The following is a 23,923-nucleotide window of genomic DNA, read 5'->3' on the forward strand; positions in this document are numbered from 1 at the left end:
AGAAAAGGCTTCGGGACAGACTTCATACAGGTGCGCAGAATGCAAAACTTCCTCGTGTGTAGCTTGTTGCTTTAAAATGTTTCACACTGAAAGAATTGTAATATCGTGGAAATAAACTTTCGTTAATGTCTGCAACATGTTTTATACATTCCGACCAAATATCAATTTAAATTCAAAAACGAAAACTTGAATAAAAACTTTTAGGTGTGAGAATAGTACACAAAAGGACCACTACATGGCGCTCTGGTGCAAATTGACCCACTGAGTAAGAGGCGCGCGCACACAAACTACACAGTTAACAGGTTAAGTAAGCAGACAACATAACATCACTGATATATAGTGGAATTATTTTCAGTTTTACAAGTGACTATTTACTTCCATTTGTTAAGTTACTTCTACAGATGAAACTATCAACTGTCTACCATAGTAAAGAGCTCGTCCCAAGTGTAAAAAGCTGGCAAAATGTATTTCATTACCTCCACTGTCAGCGACTAGAATATCTTTCGTAATACGAGGAATATCAAATGCCTCAGCTTTTCCAATACCTGGAGAGACCCAGAGCCTTATACTAGCTTCCTCAGTAACAGATGTAGGTCACCTAGTTGTTACTGAACTTCTGATATATCAAGATTAGTCAAGCAATGGATTATAGCAGATTGGCGGTCTAGACCTGAACAAGACAAGTTTTGATCCTTCAGACATATTGACACCAGTTCTTGAAAAATGAACTGTGGAGGCGTGGTAAGTGGCTCCGCGCAGTGCAGCCCACTCTCCATTTAATAACAAGAATTCCTGGCTTAATAACACAGTATGTATGCAATCTACGATTAACATAGTCGTTAATGGCCAGAGAAGTAGAGAAACATTCTAGTTATTCGCCACCAAGTGACTACTACAGTTAAACAGCTAAACTGCTATCCCTTTCTCTCCAACACTGAATAGATCACTGACTACATCACACTTAGAAATTAAGTACTTCCCAGCCATTGCTTAAAAGAACATATTTCAGATGGAAACTTATTTTATAACTGCAGGTAAATACTCACTTTATAAACTGAAAACAATTCCATTACATAAAGACAAGCTCAGTGGAGATGTTTTGTATCCTTACATAAGGGAACCGGACAGGAAACGCTAGGAAAGCAGAGCCTGTTACTAAACTGTAAAGCGAGCCTCGACTGCAGTGGGAGAAGTTGTCTTAAGGCTGCAGCTGCCGTACAGGGTGACTAAGAATCAATTTCCCCTTTAGCAGTGAAAAACAATGTGCTGAAATTTACTAAGAAACTCTCCGTAAGCTTTTCGTGCTTTAGGAATATAACTCCATTTAGCAACTCAAATACGCACTGGATGCAATATTAACACACTCTGTGCAAAATAAATACCCCATCCGCCACGGTAGTCCACACTGCGTCGCCACTAAATCATAAGGCGAGCTGCGGAAGGGATCGGTTTATCATTGTGAAATATCCTGTAGTGACTTTTTGTGACGTCGTGGTGTAGAGGGAGTGGGAAATCGCCTGCTTGATCTTCATTTCGCAGACCCAGAATGGAGGGAAGTGCATGACCCAATTTGGTGATCAGTCTTTCCTCATACGTCTTCTCTCCATACACTTGCATCCCTCCGACCCGTCAGAGAACAGAATTAATTGAACTATTAGTCCTAGAACAAAAAGGACCTGGATTAATTTTTCACTGGGCAACATTGTGACTAGAATTCACGATCTGAGATAGACAAGGATAACATGCGCAACCACAACCACCACCAAACTCACACCTCACCGGTGAGGTCTCCCTTACCCCCCTACAACTGTACAAAAATTTGTGCCTACACTAATTTTTTCCCCTTTCTTTTGTCGTATTGGTCTGCGCTACTCGCTTAGCCGCAGTGGTTCTACTACTTTTGTTCCATGGGAACTGGTGTAGCTTGGTGTTTGGTGTACTGGGCAGGTCACATGCCGTACGTTGCCTTGCATTTTAACGGGTGCTATATTTTAGTATCAATTAATATTTAAATATACTCGTATTTCAGCTCCTGTTGTTACCAGTTGTTGTGTCCTGTGGCTAATACAGAGTTATTTCAGGAAAATATTTTACTAGTTAATTATGATACAAATTACACATGCCAATGAGAAATGATTGTTTACAACTCCACATATGTAATGGATCAACGTGGCTGTGCCACAAGCTTTGAGCGCCATTGTCCAGGACCGAAACCTGGAACCAGTGAAGTTCATTGTAAAAGGGAAGTTTCAAATTGTTTGATTTTTTAAACCATTAAGTCCTCTAAATTTTTGTTTTACTGTCGTTAAGCTGTATTTTTTAAAATGCTCTGATGTTTAGATGGTTGTCAGTCTTCCTGAGTTCTTAATGGTTGGAGTCATTTGTCTTGTGAGCTTTGTTTTTACAGTCGTTCGCCCCTCTTGTCTCTGGTTACTTCAGCTTGAGTGAAAGGCATTTGTTGTGATGCTCTGTAGACTGATCTAAAGTAACTGGTATTGGTTTTCAAGCAAGTCGTGATTTATTAAACGTACAAAGTTTGGTACTGGTAACTCAATCAATCGACGCACCCTTTCATCCTGTTACCTAGTACCGCCGCAATGTACGAGACATTTAAAATGTCTACAGATTATTCTCACTCTTTCCCTAATAGTCCTGATTTCCATCGATACGACGTCTGTTCTGGAGGCGTACATTTTTGGAACGAAGATCTGTGTTTCCTTGTTGAATTAGGTAGCACTAACGATCGTTTTTTAACGAATTCTTTCTTGATATCGACTATTAATTAACCTGCGTCGGAGGTTTTTTTAAATTTGTTATTATTATAATTATAATAATAATAATTATTATTATTACTGTCATTCGGGTACACCAATGAAGTCGATTCGAACTGACGGTGCTGCGTTTCCATAGGAGGCACCAGTCTGTATCTCCATAAAGTAATGAACTACATAAAAGTCTCTGTTCTTTTGGCTAACAAACTACTTACCCAAAGTAAAAAAAAGGAGGAACATATACATCATTATTCTCTGCGTGTCTTCCATTCTGTTTCTCTTAGACAGATTCACACACACACACACACACACACACATACAAACAGAGAGAGAAAGAGAGAGAGAGAGAGAGAGAGAGAGAGAGAGAGAAAGAGATAGAGAGAGAGAAAGAGAGAGAGAGAGAGAGAGAAAGAGAGAGAGAGATGGAGACAGACAGACAGACAGTTCAGTTACAGTTTAAATTTGATTTTTAACACAAATCTCCCAAGCAGTTTATAAATGTATTCAGGGCTGCTGGGAGTATAGGTGGGTTGGATGGAAGCTGTTTCGTTTCGTCTAGCTCGATAAGGAGGCATACCGATTCCGTGTCTAGTGCAGACAGCGTCAGCCTGCACATGGTTCACGTACATCTCCCTACAGTTTCAGTGTAAAGAGGGACCGATGTGAATTTAGGACAGGTGTTGTCGGTAGGAGCCGTGGGTAAATTGGAGTTTGGCAACGCTGATTACGAACCGCATTACCACCTCTACTTGTTCTTATGTTTTTGAATTTTCTTGTTTTCCTAAATGCTGCAATCGGTAGGTGATACGATTTCTTCTACGATACGAAAAGCATTTCCTTCCTACTTCTTTGCCCTACAGTGCTACTAGTCTGTCCACAAAGACGCCTTTCAGATGTGCCTTCCAAGGGTAACTATTGTTCTAAGCACTGTTTTCCTGTTTCTTTACTGCATCTGGCTGCAAGCTGCAGAACGCGCGATAAGTTGCTGATATGTCTATCGAGTTTCTTCGGAGAAAGGAAGCCGTGAGTGGAAACTACTCAGACGGCCAGGGACAGTTACGAAGTCGCTTGAAAAAATAAGCAAACCGATTTAAAAAAAAAAAAAAAAACGACAATATTAAAGAAACAAAATGTGTGCCCCCATCGATGTGTTTCACACATACATTTAAACTTTCTAAGCGGGTGTATTTTTTTAGTCTCGCTACTGGTGAGAGAGTCTGTGGTTGAACTTGACGTGACTGTTAAAGATCTTCAGTCGGTCAGTTTCATATAAGTTCGGGCGATATGCTCCATTGTCAGAAATTACGACAGTGCTGAAGGACACCGACTGTCAACGCTGTCAGGTTAGCTATTCCGGAACTGTAATAACTTCCGTCAGTTCACATCAGTGGTTGTCACAAAGATAAACTTATGGTCACATAAGAATAACTAAATTTTCTTTTCGGTGTTGCGTGTATCAGAGTAGGCCTTGATCTGGAGTAGTCTATATGATTACTAAGCGCTTTGTTTCTCATCTGTGACGCTTAGTCTTCGATATTACCATATTAATGCCATTTCCGATCTTGCCGTAGGCATCTGACTGCTGTCGAATGTCTGTGATGAAGATGTTACTTAATACACCTTGGTAAAAAAGGTGTGCCAAATCAATTGTATCAGTCGTTTTTGTCAAACGCTATCTTCTTTTTCTTCTTTTTCGTTTGCCTTCTTCTTGTTTCTTCTGCAGAGTCGGCATTCTCATACGGGCTGAACGTCAGCGGCAGACAGTTGCCAGATGCCTTTTCCGATGCCACCATTTACACTGGGATGCAATCCCTATATCCCATTTGACTGAGTTCAACTGCGTCAGTGTTTTTTAAATGAATATGTAGCGTGCAACTGAGGCGGTACGTGGGTACCAGGCCGCTATTCACCTAGCTGGGTTTAAAAATGAGGACAAAGAACACATCTAGGCTGGTCGGCTCATGAGCTCTAGTCATTAATCTGCGAGGGAATTCTATTCGGACTAGGCTCCCTTCCATGTACCCCTGAAAGTGCGTTTTAACACGCTCGGGTTATTCGGGCAGATGTTTGTCGAATAAGATGCTCCTGTAATTTTCCTGCTAAAAGACATTTTAGAAAACTCAAGGGTGTCACAGAATTTCAGTTTTGAGAGTTCTGTCCAAGGAGATTAATTTTACACTCTCTTCCAATTCGAAATCTACAAGACTTTTTCGCTTCTCACACTTGCTAGAAGATTCCAGTCAGTGTCAGATTGTCCGGGAGAAATATCTAATACTGTATTTAGATCTCGCAAATGTGCACGAATGTATGTAAGTTGAACACCTGCGGTCAGTTCGTTGGCAAATGCGAAAATCAAAGCTTCCGGTCAGGTGATATACGTCACGCAGTTACGGAGAACAGGTTCACATAATCAGGTCCACTGAGGGTCGTGCGGTGTTAAGTTCGTTATTTCGAAAACTAATAACTTTTTACAGCTTGCCATTCCAGGATACGTAAAATCAGTACATCAAAAGAGACCTAAAAAGAGTATACACCGTGTATACAACCCACGTAGAGCAAAGGAAACAGCTCGCGGCACGTCGTGATGCATTAAATTTGGGCAACAACTTACTTTGGCGAACTGCTATAAGGTAGAATGTTTGTCGTCGTGGAAACCGAGCTGTCTGGTTTTCCACCTGTTTCCTTCTCATCTCTCTCTCTCTCCCTCTCTCCCACACCCCCCCGCCTTCTCTCTCTCTCTCTGCCTCTGTTACCGACATACACATAATGAAGTAAGTAGTTAACATCTTCCTGTCCTTATCAGTCTTCTCTCTCCTCTTACCCACATCTCATTTCGCCCTGCCTATATTGGATCATTTGTTTCTCTTTCACTGACTGTATCTGTTTCTACATCTTTCTTGACTATCTCTCCCTCTCTTCCGACTTCTAGAAATTTATGTGTACCCTGTCCCTAATAATTCGATATTATTTTCAAATGGTTCAAATGGTTCTAAGCACTATGGGACTCAACTGCTGAGGTCATTAGTCCCCTAGAACTTAGAACTAGTTAAACCTAACTAACCTACGGACATCACAAACATCCATGCCCGAGGCAGGATTCGAACCTGCGACCGTAGCGGTCTTGCGGTTCCAGACTGCAGCGCCTTTAACCGCACGGCCACTTCGGCCGGCGATATTATTTTCAAGAGATCACAAATATGTTATATGTTTATATTATTCATAGCGTAACACTCACTTATCAACTTACATTACGATGTGACTAACGATACTTCCATACGAAACGAGATGTTAAGAAGAGTAAAAGTGTCATATGCTCTTTGAGAAGGCATCTGGCAGTAACAAATCCTATTTTCTATCATGAAACACACTTTTTTTCACGGAAAACACTATGCAGTAGAGGAATAAGCTTGTCAGTGATTAATTTGAAGCAATTTGGATAACAGATGAACTTAAATTAATCAGGGTAAAGTTTCAGTGAAAACCAACGGCTTTTGTCGCGCCGTTAATATAATCAAATCAATTACAGCTTGTTTTACTGAGATCGATAGAAGCAAATGACAGAGTTCGCAATACCTGGCAGTCCGCCGCCTATGTTGCCTTCAGAGATGGTAATAGAATTACCAGAAAGAGAGAGAATTACTCGACCGTTGAAATGAACCTCGCATGAAACTTGTTGGCTACGGGGACGTAGCTCATGGAGCAAGAGATACCTGTAGTCGAACAGGAGCTCTAAAGAAAATCGAGCGAGGGATAGAATAAGATTCGAGAGGATCCTTAAATCGAATCCTTGTTTGACTACAATGATTAGAGTTTTACGTGGTTTCCGCAAATACTTCGTTTGCATTCCACGGGCGATTCACAGCTACTTCTCAGCTATTGTTATTCCGCGCCTAAAATTTTCCTATTATAGCAGTCGTGTTAACTTTCCGTGGTTAACGGCTTTTGATTGTGTAAATCATGAAATTCTGCTAGACAAGCTCAAGTATTGTGGCATGAGTGGGACAGTGCACAAATGGTTTAATTCGTACCTAACTGGAAGAGTGCAGAAAGTTGAAATAAGTAGTTCTCGTAACATGCAAAGATCAGCACATTCCTCAAACTGGGGAACTATCAGGAATGGGGTTCCACAAGGGTCAGTCTTGGGTCCTTTGTTGTTCTTATTATATATTAATGACTTGCCATTCTATATTCATGAAGAGGCAAAGTTAGTTCTCTTCGCTGATGATACAAGTATAGTAATCACACCTGAGAAACAAGAATTAACTGATGAAATTGTCAATACTGTCTTTCAGAAAATTACTAGGTGGTTCCTTGTAAACGGACTCTCACTGAATTTTGATAAGACACAGTACATACAGTTCCGTACAGTGAATGGTATGACGCCATTAATAAATATAGACCTTAATCAGAAGCATATAGCTAAAGTAGAATATTCCAAATTTTTAGGTATGTCCGTTGATGAGAGATTAAATTGGAAGAAACACATTGATGATCTGCTGAAACGTTTGAGTTCAGCTACTTATGCAATAAGGGTCATTGCAAATTTTGGTGATAAACATCTTAGTAAATTAGCTTACTACGCCTATTTTCACTCATTGCTTTCATATGGCATCATATTTTGGGGTAACTCATCACTGAGGAATAAAGTATTTATTGCACAAAAGCGTGTAATCAGAATAATAGCTGTAGTCCACCCAAGATCATCCTGCAGACATTTATTTAAGGATCTAGGGATATTCACAGTAGCTTCTCAGTATATATACTCTCTTATGAAATTTGTTATTAACAACCAAACCCAATTCAAAAGTAATAGCAGTGTGCATAACTACAATACTAGGAGAAAGGACGATCTTCACTATTCAAGATTAAATCTAACTTTGGCACAGAAAGGGGTGAATTATACTGGCACTAAAGTCTTTGGTCACTTACCAAATAGTATCAAAAGTCTGACAGATAACCAACAAGTATTTAAGAAGAAATTAAAAGAATTTCTGAATGACAACTCCTTCTACTCCATAGAGGAATTTTTAGATATAAATTAAGAAAAAAAAAATATTAAAAAAAACACACAAAAAATTAAGTTGTTATATTAACTTAAGTATGTTGTTAAATCAACCTAATTATGTCATGTATTGGAAAATTCGACTCGTTCCACATCATTACGAAATATCGTATTAATGATCCATGGAACTAGTATTAATCTAATCTAATCTCTAATCTATCCTTTGCACGGCTCGCTCGAACTCTGTTACAATGACTGCGACATATATTCAGGATCGATTGTGTGGAATCTTGCTCAGCCGTGTCTCTCAGGGTGCCTAGGAAGCTGTTTTCTGAGATAGCTAGACGACAGACAAGCAGATCATGTTAATGGAGTTTGTTACAGCAATCGAATTGACAATACTCATCTTTGGGTTGCAGTCAAATGGCGACATGCAAATAATCAGTGTCCTTCGCTGTATGCAATGTCCATGCAAGTTCATCACATAAGGCCACATGGATCACAAGTCACGGCCCTTCTAGTGCTCTCTGCTAGTGCGGGTCCGCTGCTGCGTCTTCTACCGTCCGGCCGCGGCTAGGCGGAAGCGTCTCTTCTATTCTCTCCGTACAGATGCCGCCCCCGTCGTGGTGACGCCAGAGTCAGCGTGCTATTTGCTGACGTCGTCTCACAGCCCTCCCTGTTGTTCCGTTCCGATCTTCATGCGGCGTAGTTAAGCCAGAGCAGATTGCGTCTCCCCAACGATGGAGGGTACGTAACCCTTAACGTAAACAGCTTAAATGCTAATTACAAGAATATAAAGTTTGAATGAGGTTGTTTTGTGCTGCATTTCATCAATCGGTTACTCAACCGATACACGGCGAGTGCAGTTTTTATAAAAGTAAATTATGAAAATTTCCATGTAATAAAATGATATTTGTAATTCAGGAGCGTCATCTGCATAAATGAGAAGACCCTTAAGTTAGAAACCACTCCTGTTAATCTCTTTTCTTACGCTGATTACACCATTATTAGTTAAATTTTATAGTTCTATTTGGCTAACGAGATTCGTCTAAAATTATTTAGCCCAGTAAACAACGTCAAGAGGAAGTGCAATCTGTATGTAAGACAGAGTTGATTTCCATCTATTTTTCCATTTTATCTAATCCTTTCTGCATCGCTTTGTCCACGTATAGCTTCTACCGGTCGTTGGAACAAATTATAAAAACATAACAGCATAGGTAGTCTTTGGGCTGTTGGGAAAGACCCATATGCAATAGAAGCTATCACAAGAACGTTGGCAACTCTCACGGAGAGAATTTAACCACGGTAAACACCAATGACAGGGTACGAAAATATCACAGAATATGTAGTTAATACTGATGAGTATAACCACAAATTAGGAACGTTTCCATGGCAAAAAATTGGAACTAGAGTCCCTCCGTTAAAGCCAAGCACAAATACCAATACCATATGCAGCAGTACTTGGATAAATTTCTCGCCTTTATTACACACTGCCTTGAATTCATCAGCGTAACGCTCCTAAAATGTGTGAGAGCCAGGTCAGGACACTATTGCAGAATATAATACTAAGAATATAGATGACATAAATTCAAACAGCGTAAATAACCGATGTGCCTTCATCTCGCTACACTGAAAGGACTATGTTGGTAATTCTTTCATGTCTGAGATTCTGAGATGAAACAAATTAAATTTATTGGACAATTCTAAAGCAATAAAGCCGTAGTCATGTACTTGCCTCGAAATTTATCAAAGCGTGAAGGACCAACACAACTGAATGAACATTGCTCCCTCGCTTAAATACAGTCGCTACAAATGTATAGTACTAATATTGCTAAATAATAGGTATACATCCACGCACAAGTGAACTCAGTACGAGGGTCGTTCAATAAGTAATGTCCCACATACTTTTTCTCTGAACATATTTATTGTTAAGAGTCAGAACTTGGTAACAATGTACATCAACATGTATTGTCCGTGCCCTATATTTCTACGTAGTCTCCATCACGTTCTATGGCCGTACGTAAACGTTCTGGAAGAACATGCATTCCCTGCTGCTAAAAGTTCTTGTCCTGCAGGCGTGGACATGTTTTCACTGCATGACTGACACTCTCTTCATCTTCAAAGTGCGTTCTATGTAGAGAATATTTAAGCAGCCCAATGAGATGGAAGTCCGAGGGTGCCAGGTCTGGACTGTAGGGTGAATGAGGCAATAATGTCCAACCCAATTTGGGAATGTGTTCCCGAGTTCTCAGACTTGTGTGTGGGAGTGCATTATGGTGTTGGACCAAGATATCTGCTGGCTTCTTGTCCGATCGAACACGTCGTAAAAGGTTCTTGAGTTTATTCAGAGTCTTCACGTATGCCTCTGAACTGATGGTTGACCCTCTTGGCACCACATCCATGAGAATGACTCCATCACAATCCCTGAAGACTGTCACCACGACTTTTCCGGCAGAGGGGTTACCTTTAATTTTTTTCTTTTGTGGTGAATGAGGATGATGCATCTCCATGGACTTCCTTTTTGTTTACGGCGCAAAGTGGTACACCCAGCCTTCGTACCCCATAACGATCAGTAACAGAAAGGCCTCTCAATCGGTTTCAAAACGCTCCTACAGTTCAGATGAAATAGCCTTTCTTTGAATCTTGTGGTCCGCTGTGAGCATTCGCGGAACCCATCGTGAGCACCTCTTTGAATATCCGAGAGTCTCGATCATGACAGACGCACCTCCAATTCTGACCGACAACAGTAGAGGCAATTGTCGACATGACATGTGCCGTCGGCACGAATAATGGCATCCGCACGATTCAGCATGTCTGGAGCAGTGGCTGTGGCAGGACGTCCCGAGCGTGGCTGGTCATGGAGCTCTGTTTCTGCATTTCCTGCGGCTGTAACTTGCTTCACCCATCGCCCAACTGTACTACTATAAACTGCAGCATCGCCATACAATCCACACAAACGTTTATGGATGTCCGATACTGTCCAGAATCGCTGGTATCAGCACTTTTTTTTCTGGTGGCAGCATTCCAGGAACTGCACAGTTAACAGTGCTCTGTAGTGAGCGGATCAGGGTGTAGATATGTAACAAATTAATTTGACAGTTATTCCTGTTATGGAAGTTTCGTCCTTGGAGGTCTGAACACTGTAGTAAGAAGACCATTAGGAGCGGAGTTATCCTACACAAAAAAACAAATGCAAATGTTTTGCTAGTATAAATTAATGACATCATTGCATGTTCTGTAAATTGGCGGTAAATCTTAACATAACATATTTTGACATAATATTGACCGTATAAATTAATGATGTCACTGTAAATTCCGAAAAATGATGGAAGAAATGTTGCTCCATGCCTTCCTTTAAGTCAGTTGTGTGTGTGACATGGTGCTATACCACCTAAATGTGCTAGCAAATATCACCACGGTTAGTGCCTATATTCACGTCGATAAACCATTCTTACGAGGAAATACATCCCTCTGAATGGTTATATTGCCTCCGTTCATCCTTCTGTACGCATTTACATTAAATGGTCAAGTGTTGTGAATATGCATGACCCACACTATGTCCTAGTGATTACGACAGACAGACTGAGCCACTGGCATCATCCGTATGTTAGAGGTGCACACTAAGACTTTGTAGAGTTTGTAGTGTAATGAAACACACGTGTTTATTAGGCACCAGATAACCCTAACATGCCAGCAAAGCATCTTTGCAATGCTCAGACTCTACTCAGAAACCCACACATACATTTCTGTTAAGTCAGTGATTTATGTGAGATTGTGAACGTACTGACTCACTGACTTTTGCAAGTGCCAGCTTGTCAGGACTTGCAAAGATGGTGAAATATGACATTGCGGATGGACATTAATATGAGATCAGTTTACTGGTCGTATCAGTTGCTATGTGCAAACAAGTAATTGACAAGTAGACCAGTTCAATTAAGCACTGAGCCTCAGTTAAGTGCCACTGGTACCATAATAACCAATATGCATAATCTGACTGCTAGCGAATCTACATGTGTGAATATGGGCCTATCATCTAACCGCAACTTTGATGTAGGAATAGTAGTGAGGTGAGCACTCCTATGAACGGGTCAGGCAGACAATGATGTGGAGGTGCTGAAGTTCCTGCCTCAACTGTCAACATGTTGAGTACAGAGCTAGTGCTAAGTGTGTTTCTGTGGTACAGTCCGACGAGACTGTTAATTTTACCTCACTTCTGAAGCAGACGCTGTTATGTACACTGTACTTTGACATTAGTGGGGACGAAAACAAATGCAGTTAAAGCATTTGTAGCATTGCCTCTGTCAATGTCATTATAAAGAGGAGGAAGAAGACAAAACACTGGTCCATGAAAACCTATTTAAAGGAAATGTTACACTCAGAACTTCGTGAGCACATGAAACGTCTGTGAATGGTCAGTGTGATGTGTGCAATACACATTACTCTATTTATAATATGATCTAATACTTGAAATAATGTGAAAATGTACCTCTTCAGTGTGTACAATGCAGATATGTCTGCCTAATATTAAAATTTAATACTTTATGTGGCTATGTGTCTGATTGTCAGCAGATATATTTTGAGTCATATGTTAACAACTAATTAAAGTCCACTTCCTCTACAACTGCAAATAACTAGTTTGAAATCACACTATGCACTGGTTATAATGAAGTTTGACACAATGGGCTAACTCACTCTGAACACAGACTATTTGATTTGAAGCTAGCTCCCTCTGATGCCTGCTTGTCCCTGATTCCATATATGGTATCCAGTTATAATTAGTGTTGCTAATTCTATCATTTGAGCACAGACACTTGTAAGACTTGTCGATGTTAATTTCAACTTAGGATCTTATGATATCATCATTGCAGTTTTAAGTTATTTGTTTGCAAGTGTAGTTTAACATGTTCATAACAATGTACTCGATACATATGTATGGTCAGTCAGCCACACATGATCACAAAGTGATCAATTTTTACAGTTGGCGGACACATTTGCATTGCACGTGAAGGGATGCATTTACACTTAATTAGAACAATTGAAATTTTATTACACTTAAAATCAGACATACAAATACATTTAGTGGAAGCTCTGCTCCTGAGAAAATGTCAGATGAGGGTGGAGCATCAGAGTCTACACATCACTAGCTGCGTTGCCTACAGATATCTCTACAATTTGTGTGTGTAACCCACTTGTGTTACCAGATTAAATTTGTTATTGGGTGCTAGGCCCAATTTAAAACGTTTAGATCTGCTCCCAGTCAAATTAAATTTATTGGTGAATACCACTGTTTGGTGACACTTACCTCGGCTTGTAGCTCAATGGCATTAGCATACTCATGATTTACTGGATTACACATGGCGTCTGATTCGACCAGCAGATAGATCTCACATTAATGCGCATCTGCAGTTTCACATTTCACTCTATTAATAATTCACGGCAGTTTGAGGCTGGCATTACTCAATGAATCAATACTTTCACTATCTCCTCAGTATTGCCAACTCGGCAGAAATGCATGTATACTTTCTCGGTACAGGTCAAGGCTTGCAAAAATACGTAGTCTTTGCGTTCCGATTGCTGCTGCCTAAACAACATGTGTGTTACATTAAAGCATACAAATTACAAAGTCATAGTATGCACTTCTAACGTACAGACATCAGTGACATAGTCTGTCTGTTACGATTGCTAATGCATGATATAGATCATACACAATAACAGCAACTGAATATTTAATGTAACTGTACACACAAGGATGATTCGCGGCAGTGTAAGAATTGAGGGGTGTGTGTTCCCTAGTAGCAATGGTTTATCTGCTGCACAGTCTCATACTTAGAGTGGGTATTTGTGTAAAAAATCAGCTAGAATTTTCCTAAATTAGAGGCCAATACTATACTGCTAACAGTGCTAAGATAGGAAACTTGAAGGCAGTTATTAACTGTGGTAATACTGATTAGCACTTTTAGCTGGGATAGCACCATGTCACACTCGCGCGATTCACCTAGAGGAGTCTATGGATTAACATATTTTCTATTACGGTGCAGAATTTACCATGACACCTTTAATTTATACTAACACTATAACATCAAAATACATTATGTTAATATTTACAGTCATTTTTCAGAAAATGCTATGATGCCATTAATTTATACTATCATATCGTCTCATCTCATAGATTGTGGTGAAATTTGAATCCATTTTTATGCAGGATTACTCTTCTGCAGTGGTCTCACTGTAGTGCACGGATCTTGAATGACTCCACTGCATGGTTAGAGTTTGATAGTGGAAACAGCCTCCAGGCTGTGGCTGTGCCATATCTCCTCAATATCCTTTTCTCCGGGAGTGCTGGTCCTGCAAGTTTCGCTGGAGCACTTCTGTGTAGGTTATAAGATAGGAGTTGAGGTAGATACAGAAGTGTAGATGTGAGGAGGAATCATTTGTCGTGCTTTCGCAGCACGGCTTGGAGAGCACTGTCCACGAAAGGCAAAGATCCTGAGTTTGTCTCTCAGTTTGGCACACATTTTTAATCTGCCAGGAAGTTTCGCACCGGCGCACACTCCACTGGAGAGTGAAAATTTTGATCTGGGAATATCCTCCTGGCTGTGGCTAAGCCATGTCTCTGCATTATCTTATCCACCCGGAGCGCAAGTCCTTCACATTTTTCAAGAGAGCAGCTGCGAAGTCTGGAAGGCAAGAGACGAAGTTTCAAATTACTATGTTATTATTAATTGTGTCCGCAGATCATGGTCTCACGGTAGCGTTCTCGCTTCCTATGCACGGGGTCCCGGGTTCGATTTCCGGCGGGGTTAGCGATTTTCACCTCTCCCGAGATTAATGGCTGTTGTTGTGTCGTCTTCATCGTCATCATTCATCCCATTACGGTCGGAGGAAGGCAACGGCAAACCACCTCCACTAGGACCTTGCCAAGTTCGGCGGTGCGGCGGGTCTCCCGTGTCGTTCCCCTACGCTCTGTCAAGCAGCATGGGACCTGATTTCCATTTTCCATTATTAGTTATAGCAAACACCCACACCATGCTCCCCTTACTACAGAGCATTGACCTAGCATGGAAGGCAAATTGTCCAAGAGCAGTGTGGCTCCGATTGGCTGAGTGCATCACGACGTTGATGTAACGCTACTTACTGAGAGCAAAGAGGAAGGAGGAGAGAAAGGGTGAGGAGGGGAGTCATGTAACCTTGAAGCACAATTGTCTCAGCACACCGCAAGTGCCATTCCTGGACCGTTGACACCAGAGATGCTGGGCCGGCCGGTGTGGCCGTGCGGTTCTAAGCGCGTCAGTTTGGAACCGCGTGACCGGTACGGTCGCAAGTTCGAATCCTGCCTCGGGAATGGATGTGTGTGATGTCCTTAGGTTAGTTAGGTTTAAGTAGTTCTAAGTTCTAGGGGACTGATGACCTCAGTAGTTAAGTCCCATAGTGCTCAGAGCCATTTGAATTATTTAGAGATGCTGATGGCACAGTGTCTGGAACACTGAAACGATTAAAAAAGTCTGTCATCAGTGATTTTGGCCAGAATTAGCAGTGCCATCCTACTCTGTCACTCGAAGAGTGTTGTCGCAACCAAAGCAACTAGCTTAATAATGTGAACAACGAGCCCTAAACATGCGTACATCACATGTCAAATTCGAATACACGATGGCCTGCAATTGTCGACGAATCGGAACAAAGCACGTTTGTGATACGATAGCGCGCACATCGGATAACTGCGTTTTCCAAATTTGCTCGCTTGACAAAGTATCAGCGAAACATTGTAAACGTAGATCAAACGTTACTGTTTACATTTTGGTGCTGTTGCACTGACAATGCTGTATTTGGCCGACAAATTAGAATATTACTTCTGGAAAAACAGGAACTGCATCACTCTCGCAGTCGGCTGCATCTTAGCTCGTTACAAGATTCCGAGCTGTATGACGCCTGATGACGGTATTAGTTGATTATGCGTTGACCGAGTGTCTCCAGATCCACGATGTATCAGGTCCAGGTGATGAGAGGACTCCTGTAGTGTCTCAGTAGTTGTCAGTTTCATGTCGTGGGTTTTCACTTCCTGAGTGTGCACGATCTGAAACACTTGGCACCGACGTATGCGTCTATATAAGGCCCTACACTTTAGCGCTAACGAACAAGTTGCGTTTCAGAGATTGATAGAGCACAATTCAAGTTTTATTCACATGGCGACACAGTCTTAGAAATCTTCAAACCTGATGTACACAAGTGCTGCTTCGACAGAGACACACCGATTTGCGTCCTTTAGAAACGGAGAGAACATTTTAGTTCTATCTCACACAAAAGGAGAGTGCGTAATTCACAGTTCACTCTGTATTAATAACTGTCTTTCTGCGGTTCAAGTCCATACAGTGCAGATAATACTTAACTTACTTTATTTATCCGTCCTGTTAACAGACGGCGTCTGTTATTCGACACAACGCTGCCATTTCATTTTTCAGTTCTGATAATCCAAAACAGGGTTTCACACAGCTACATTGAAACATTTCTGTTCTTGTTATATTTGAATGTATTGATATTTATCGCTAATCAGGATGAAAAACAATAAAATAAGAAAAGGGAAAACATTATAGAGATCTTTACAAGAAGCAATGGCAATTCCTGGAAAATTTAGAATAAAAGTTCCAGGACTGGCGACGTTCTACTGATGCTTGATGCGCGGATATCAATGCTAGATGCTTTTAATAGTTTCACCAACGAAATTCTGTCTCTAAATCTGCTACATTTCGTGATATTGGTGATAATTACTGACGACGTCCGCCACCGGTAGCGAGAGGTCAGCGCGACCGAATGTCAACCCTAAGGGCTCGGGTTCTATTTCCGGCTGGGTCGGAGATTTTCTCCGCTCAGGGACTGGATTTTGTGTTCTCTTTATCATCATCATTTCATCCCCATCGACGGTCAAGTAGCCGAAGTGGCGTCAAATCGGAAGACTCTCACCCGGCGGACGGTGTTCACGACTAGAGGCCCTAGTCACACGCCAGTTATATTTTACCGACGACAGTGCTATTAAGGGGAGTACGTACATCCTATACCCACAATATTGATATTGATATTGTGACAGATAGAGATCTGAAATTTTTGGGATGTATAGTATCACTCCTTTTCTGTTTACTGAACCAGAATCATAATATATAGAGAAATAATTAGCTAGTTATGATTTTTTAAAAATGTTATTCAATATTTTCTTTTAAAAGTCCACTTTTTCTTCCGTAAGTAAAAAACCGTTAGAGGTAGGGCTGTTTTGGGAGGTTCAGTAGCTGCAGTATACTAAGTGGCAAGGTAGCGTAAAATTAGTGTTATGTATCAGTAATAGTTCCTGAGATAATGGGTCAAATAATTTTAAAAATGTCATATCCCGCAAATCATGTTCAAACATTTTATTTGATATTAACTTACACATGGAGGCATGCCATCTTCTAGAAACAGCCAGGCGCATAATCAGCATTATCTGGATCCTGTTCTTGACTATCCTGCAAACCTAGAAGCTTCCTTCTTTTCCTGCCTCTTGCTTCTTTAGTCATTTCCTCTGCTGCACGCTGGGCTTTCATGATCAGGTATAAGAGCGTACAATAAAACACCAAACCACTACGTTTTCAGTTCAAAACTTATGAAACACGACAACCACAAAGTGAATAAACAAAATGCATGTGCCATACCGCCATTTCTGTTTGCACAGTGCATCCAACCTCTTAACACGAACATTAACATGATTTCAAGGAATAAATAGCTGAAAACCACAGCCTTCTAGATTGAATAGTTCAAGAGATAGAGATACTTAACAGTGCAGAACGACCGGATAGTTTTATACACGAACTATTAACTTTGAAATGATAAAAACTACACTTCCAATTGGAATTTTTCGACAAATAATGCATCAAATTATTCAGGAGAGATCAAATATTAATAAGAGATAATAATTCGAAAATGTCACTTTTTGACCAATTACGCCCCTTACATTGCCGTCCCCAGTCACTATTTTCCGAAATTGTTTCACGCAGTAAGTATTCCAGACTCTGGATCAGAAATAGCCTACAATAGATAACCTTAGTGAAAAAAAAGCAATTTAAGTCGTTCAAGACTGGTGTCTTACAGTCCAGAAAATATACCAATAAGTTCACTTTCAGAGTACACTGATGGAATAGTTGCTTTCTTTTATTTTTTAGCAATCGTATACAACTACTCGTTCGACGAAAAATCCGTACCTTAAGACTCAAGTCACGCCCCCCTACACAATAAAGGGAATATAAGAAATTCGCTTAATTATAGACCCATATCACCACATCGATTTTTGTCATAGCGAGTCTGCTTTTGATGTCCTCTTTGCTCCGTCCGTCATTGGTTATTTTACTGCCTAGGTATCAGAATTCCTTAACTTCATTGACTTCGTGACCATCAAGCCAGATGTTAAGTTTCTCGTTGTTCTCATTTCTACTACTTCTCATTACCTTCGTCTTTCTCCGATTTACTCTCAAACCATACTGTGTACTCATTAGACTGTTCATTCTGTTCAGCAGATCATTTAATTCTTCTTCACTTTCATTCAGGATAGCAATGTCATCAGCGAATCGTATCATTGATATCCTTTCACCTTGCATTTTAATTCCACTCCTGAACCTTTCTTTTATTTCCATCATTTCTTCCTCGATGTACTGATTGAAGAGTACGGGCGAAAAGCTACAGCCTTGTCTTACACCCATCTTAATACGAGCATTCGTTCTTGATCGTCCACTCTTATTATTCCCTCTTGGTTGTTGTACATATTGTATATGACCCGTCTCTCCCTATAGCTTACCCCTACTTTTTTCAGAATCTCGAACAGCTTGCACCATTTTATATTGTCGAACGCTTTTTCCAGGTCGACAAATCCTATGAAAGTGTCTTGATTTTTCTTTAGCCTTGCTTCCATTATTAGCCGTTACGTCGCAATTGCCTCTCTCGTCCCGTTACTTTTCCTAAAGCGAAACAGATCGTCACCTAGCGCATTCTCAATTTTCTTTTCCATTCTTCTGTATATTATTCTTGTAAGCAGCTTCGATGCATGAACTGTTAAGCTGATTGTGCGATAATTCTCGCAGTTGCCAGCTCTTGCCGTCTTCGGAATTGTGTGGATGATGCTTTTCCGAAAGTCAGATGGTATATCGCCAGACTCATATATTCTACACACCAACGTGAATAGTCGTTTTGTTGCCACTTCCCCCAATGATTTTACAAATTCCGATGGAATGTTATCTATCCCTTCTGCCTTATTTGGCCTTAAGTCCTCCAAAGCTCTTTTAAATTCCGATTCTAATACTGGATCCCCTATCTCTTCTAAATCGACTCCTGTTTCTTCATCTATCACATCTGACAAATCTTCACCCTCATAGAGGCTTTCAACGTATTCTTTCCACCTATCTGCTCTCTCCTCTGCATTTATGTGGAATTCCCGTTGCACTCTTAATGTTACCACCGTTGCTTTTAATGCCACCAAATGTTGTTTTGACTTTCCTGTATGCTGAGTCTGTCCTTCCGACAATCATATCTTTTTCGATATCTTCACATTTTTCCTGCAGCCATTTCGTCTTAGCTTCCCTGCACTTCCTATTTATTTCATTCCTCAGCGACTTGTATTTCTGTATTCCTGATTTTCCCGGAATATGTTTGTACTTCCTCCTTTCATCAATCAACAAGTATTTTTTCTGCTACCCATGGTCTCTTCACAGCTACATTCTTTGTACCTATGTTTTCCTTCTCAACTTCTGTGATGGCCCTTTTTAGAGATGTCCATTCCTCTTCAACTGTACTGCCTACTGTGCTATTCCTTATTGCTGTAGCTATAGCGTTAGAGAACTTCAAGCGTATCTCGTCATTCCTTAGTACTTCCGTATCCCACTTCTTTGCGTATTGATTCTTCCTGACTAATGTCTTGAACTTCAGCCTACTCTTCATCACTACTATATTGTGATCTGAGTCTATATCTGTTCCTGGGTACGCCTTACAATCCAGTATCTGATTTCGGAATCTCTGTCTGACGATGATGTAATCTAATTGAAATCTGCCCGTATCTCCCGGCCTTTTCCCAGTATACCTCCTCCTCTGGTGATTCTTGAACAGGGTATTCGCTATTACTAGCTGAAACTTGTCACAGAACTCAGTTAGTCTTTCTCCTCTTTCATTCCTTGTCCCAAGCCCATATTCTTCTGTAACCTTTTCTTCTACTCCTTCCCCTACAACTGCATTCCAGTCGCCCATGACTATTAGATTTTCGTCCCTCTTTAGATACTGCATTACCCTTTCAATACTCTCAAACACTTTCTCTATCTGTTCATCTTCGTCTTGCGACGTCGGCATGTATACCTGAACTATCGTTGTCGGTGTTGGTCTGCTGTCGATTCTGATTAGAACAACCCGGTCACTGAACTGTTCACAGCAACACACCCTCTGCCCTAGCTTCCTATTCATAACGAATCCTACACCTGTTATACCGTTTTCTGCTGCTGTTGATATTACCCGATACTCATCTGACCAGAAATCCTTGTCTTCCACTTCACTTCACTGACCCCTACTATATCTAGATTGAGCCTTTGCATTTCCCTTTTCAGATCTTCTAGTTTCCCTACCACGTTCAAGCTTCTGACATTCCACGCCCCGACTCGTAGAACGTTATCCTTTCGTTGATTATTCAATCTTTTTCTCATGGTAATCTCCCCCTTGGCAGTCCCCTACCGGAGATCCGAATGGGGGACTATTCTGGAATCTTTTGCCAATGGAGAGATCATCATGACACTTCTTCAATTACAGGCTACATGTCGTGTGGATACACGTTACGTGTCTTTAATGCAGTGGTTTCCATTGCCTTCTGCATCCTCATGTCGTTGATCATTGCTGATTCTTCCACCTTTAGGGGCAATTTCCCACCCCTAGGGCAAGAGAGTGCCCTGAACCTCTATCCGCTCCTCCGCCCTCTTTGACAAGGCCGTTGGCAGAATGAGGCTGACTTCTTATTCCGGAAGTCTTCGGCCGCCAATGCTGATTATTTATCAAAGTTTAGGCAGTGGCGGGACCGATGACGTTTTGATTATGAATCAAAGACGCTACCCCTAGACCACGGGTCAATACGAATTATAAAATAATTTAGAAAAGATATCTACGTGGTGCGAAAATTGACAACTGTCTATGAAGAATAAAAATTTTCAGGTCTCCAATTGAGTCCTAAGAAAAACCCTTAAATTTAGGTTACAAGGAAAGTTACAAAACTGAATGGTTATCCATTCAATAAAATAGCTACAGATTACAATTACGACAAACTTAAACAGGATCTATCACATAGAAAATGTTGTGGGGGAATGGAAGACAAAGTCTGCGCTTGGTAGGCAGAACTCATATAAGGGGCAAAAAAGGTACTAGAAATACTTATTACCCTGTCATTGTCAATCACCTTCTGGAGAATTGGCAGAGGATATCTAAAAAGTTCAAAGAAGGGTGGGTGGTTTTGAATTACCACACAACAGGAGAGAAAGTTCTAAGCATAATATGATAAGTTAACTGTGGTGGATATCGCTAAAACGAAGGCATGTTTCGTGCAGCATATCTTTTCACGAAGGTAATTATCAGCTTTGTCCTCCAAATGACAAAATATTTTCTAGACACCCGCCTACAGGAGACGAAAATTATGATGGCGCTAAAATAAATCAGAACTCGCATGAAAGACTTTAGACAAGCATTTTCTCACGTGATATTCGAGAGTGGAAAGCTCGAGAAATAGTCCGAACTCTCTGCCTACCACTTAAGTGTCAACTACAGATTATTTAAGTAGATGTAGGTACGGTGTTCCATCAAGCAAGTATTGGTACTAACAATATCTTCTGATGTCAATCTTTAAATGAACTTCTTGTTCTTCCACAGCTGAAGTTTTTTTTGTGACTGAAGATGTCAAAGTATAATCCGCCACTCACTTCGACCAGTACCTCAGGGGCCCTCAGCGCACTCTTGACACTGGTGTGTCGCTCTCTACCTGTGGGCGCGTGAGAGTGGTGTGACTGCATGTTGGGAACGAAAGGGCATTTGGCAAGAGAGGGAGCAGAGGTTCGTCGCACTGGAGTCCACTTGAATATTATTCTCCTACTTTGACGTAATTGATGGCAGCCGCCGCCAGCCGGCATCGCATGCTCAGCGACACGCCGCTACAGTGGCTTTCACCTGCTCCGCCTGTACTACCCAGTAACACTCAATTACAACTGACATACATGAAGGACATTTACCCCCTCTCCTCCTCCTCCTCCTCCTCCTCCTCCTTCCTGTTCTCTCTGCTTCCTACACAACCCCACTTTCACCTTGTGTGGCCAGAGGAACTACCCAGATCTCGTTACATGCACTGGCATTGCATCAGAACGAGGGCTGTATCATGTCGCATGTATTCGTTTCTGACCCGAAACACCAAATAGGCGCTGCACAACATGTTTATTTGTTCACATGTTCATCACCTCCTATACAATTCGTGCCCCGCTCGGGCTGACTCAGTAATTTCCGTAGGCGATTTCGTTCTTTGAGACGAGCTGCGTTACGGTGATAATTTTTTTCAGGCTCTGCAGACGTCGACATATTGACTCTCTTATGCTACGATGTAGTCGCACTCCCAAAAGATTTGTGTTAAGACAGTAAAAACCCTGCTCGGTAAAACGCTGGTGCCTTTAAGACTGCTCGCAACGTCCCCGGAATTTATAGATAACTTGTAAGAGGTCGTTTCAAAGTCTACGTCTACATCTGTATTCTGCACACCACTGTGAAGTGCATGCAGAAGGTACGCCTCGTTTTACCTGTTGCTGCTGCTTTTTCCCGTTTTATTCACGTACGGATTGCGGAATGAATGACTGCTTAAACGCCGCTATGCACACCATGATTGGTCTAATTTCGTCTTCGCGGTTGCTATGGGAGTTATACGTGGGAAATTGTAATATGCTCCTAGAATGATCACTAAAAATTGGCCCTAGAGCATTCTAAGTACGTTTTCATGGAATAATTCATGTTTATACTTGAAAGTCTGCCAGTTCAGTTCTTTAAGCATCGATCAATCAAGTGACAACGAGTTCAAAAAAAAAAAAATTATATAATCATCAGCAATAAATCTCCGTGACGGATACACATTCAAACCGTCCGCTCGCGCTAATACAGCAAACCTCCAACACTGCTAATTATTAACCTCTAACCTCCATCACTGCTGACTGCTCATTCCCAGCCGGCCGCGGTGGTATAGTGGTTCTAGGCGCGCAGTCCGGAACCACGGGACTGCTACGATCGCAGGTTCGAATCCTGCCTCGGGCATGGATGTGTGTGTTGTCCTTAGGTTAGTTAGGTTTAAGTAGTTCTAAGATCTAGGGGACTGATGACCTCAGAAGTTAAGTCCCATAGTGCTCAGAGCCATTTGAACCATTCTGACTCATTCCCAACTTCTATCACTGCTGAATGTTTACCTCCAACTTCCATCACCGCTGACTGTTAACTTCCAACTGCTAATCCGACCAGCCACAGAGTCTCTTACAGAGAGCGCACAGCGCTGTCAGAGTTATTAATGCAGAGCGCTACATAGCACTGCCAACATACAAATACATAAACAGGCTACATAGATAGCACCCCCCCCCTCCCCCAACTCCTCCTTGGGCAGTGCCCAAGACTAATTTGCTAAAATATTTTTCACATTAACAATATCATATAGATCAAACCTCCGACCACTCGTGCTGCCCTTGTTCGTACTCGTTCAGTATCCCCCGTTATTCCTTCCAATGTCTGACAAGATTTGTGCAGCGTTTCCACACAGTACACCCTCAGGGATAACATTACCTCCGAAAAGTATGATGTTTCGATTCTTATCGTCTTCAAGGTCACTAATATGCCAAATGAACAGCAAGCGCCCTTACATGCTTGCTTGCGGCAATCCTCAAATCAGTCATAAAGTCATTTGATACCACATATGATAGTATTTTCAACAATCGCGTAAAAAGAGCTATTCATGAAGCTTTCAAGGAATTGAAAGTAAGGTTCTACTGATCTATCTATCCAAAATTATATGCTGTGTCCTCCTGTCCAAGACATCCTCAAATCAGTCATAAAGTCATTTAATACCACGTATCATAGTATTTTCGACAATCACGTAAAA

The 23,923-nt window shown here is 41.2% G+C and overlaps 1 protein-coding gene across 1 annotated transcript in view; it reads left to right on the forward strand.

The window, feature by feature from the left end:
• The window catches only part of LOC124622745 (zinc finger protein 74-like), a 559,769-nt gene that overhangs the window by 84,513 nt on the left and 451,333 nt on the right, over positions 1-23,923 (forward strand). The gene's annotated exons all lie outside the window — the stretch shown is intronic.

The sequence above is a fragment of the Schistocerca americana genome, chromosome 7 (assembly GCF_021461395.2).
Source record: "Schistocerca americana isolate TAMUIC-IGC-003095 chromosome 7, iqSchAmer2.1, whole genome shotgun sequence".
NCBI classification, from domain to species: domain Eukaryota; kingdom Metazoa; phylum Arthropoda; class Insecta; order Orthoptera; family Acrididae; genus Schistocerca; species Schistocerca americana.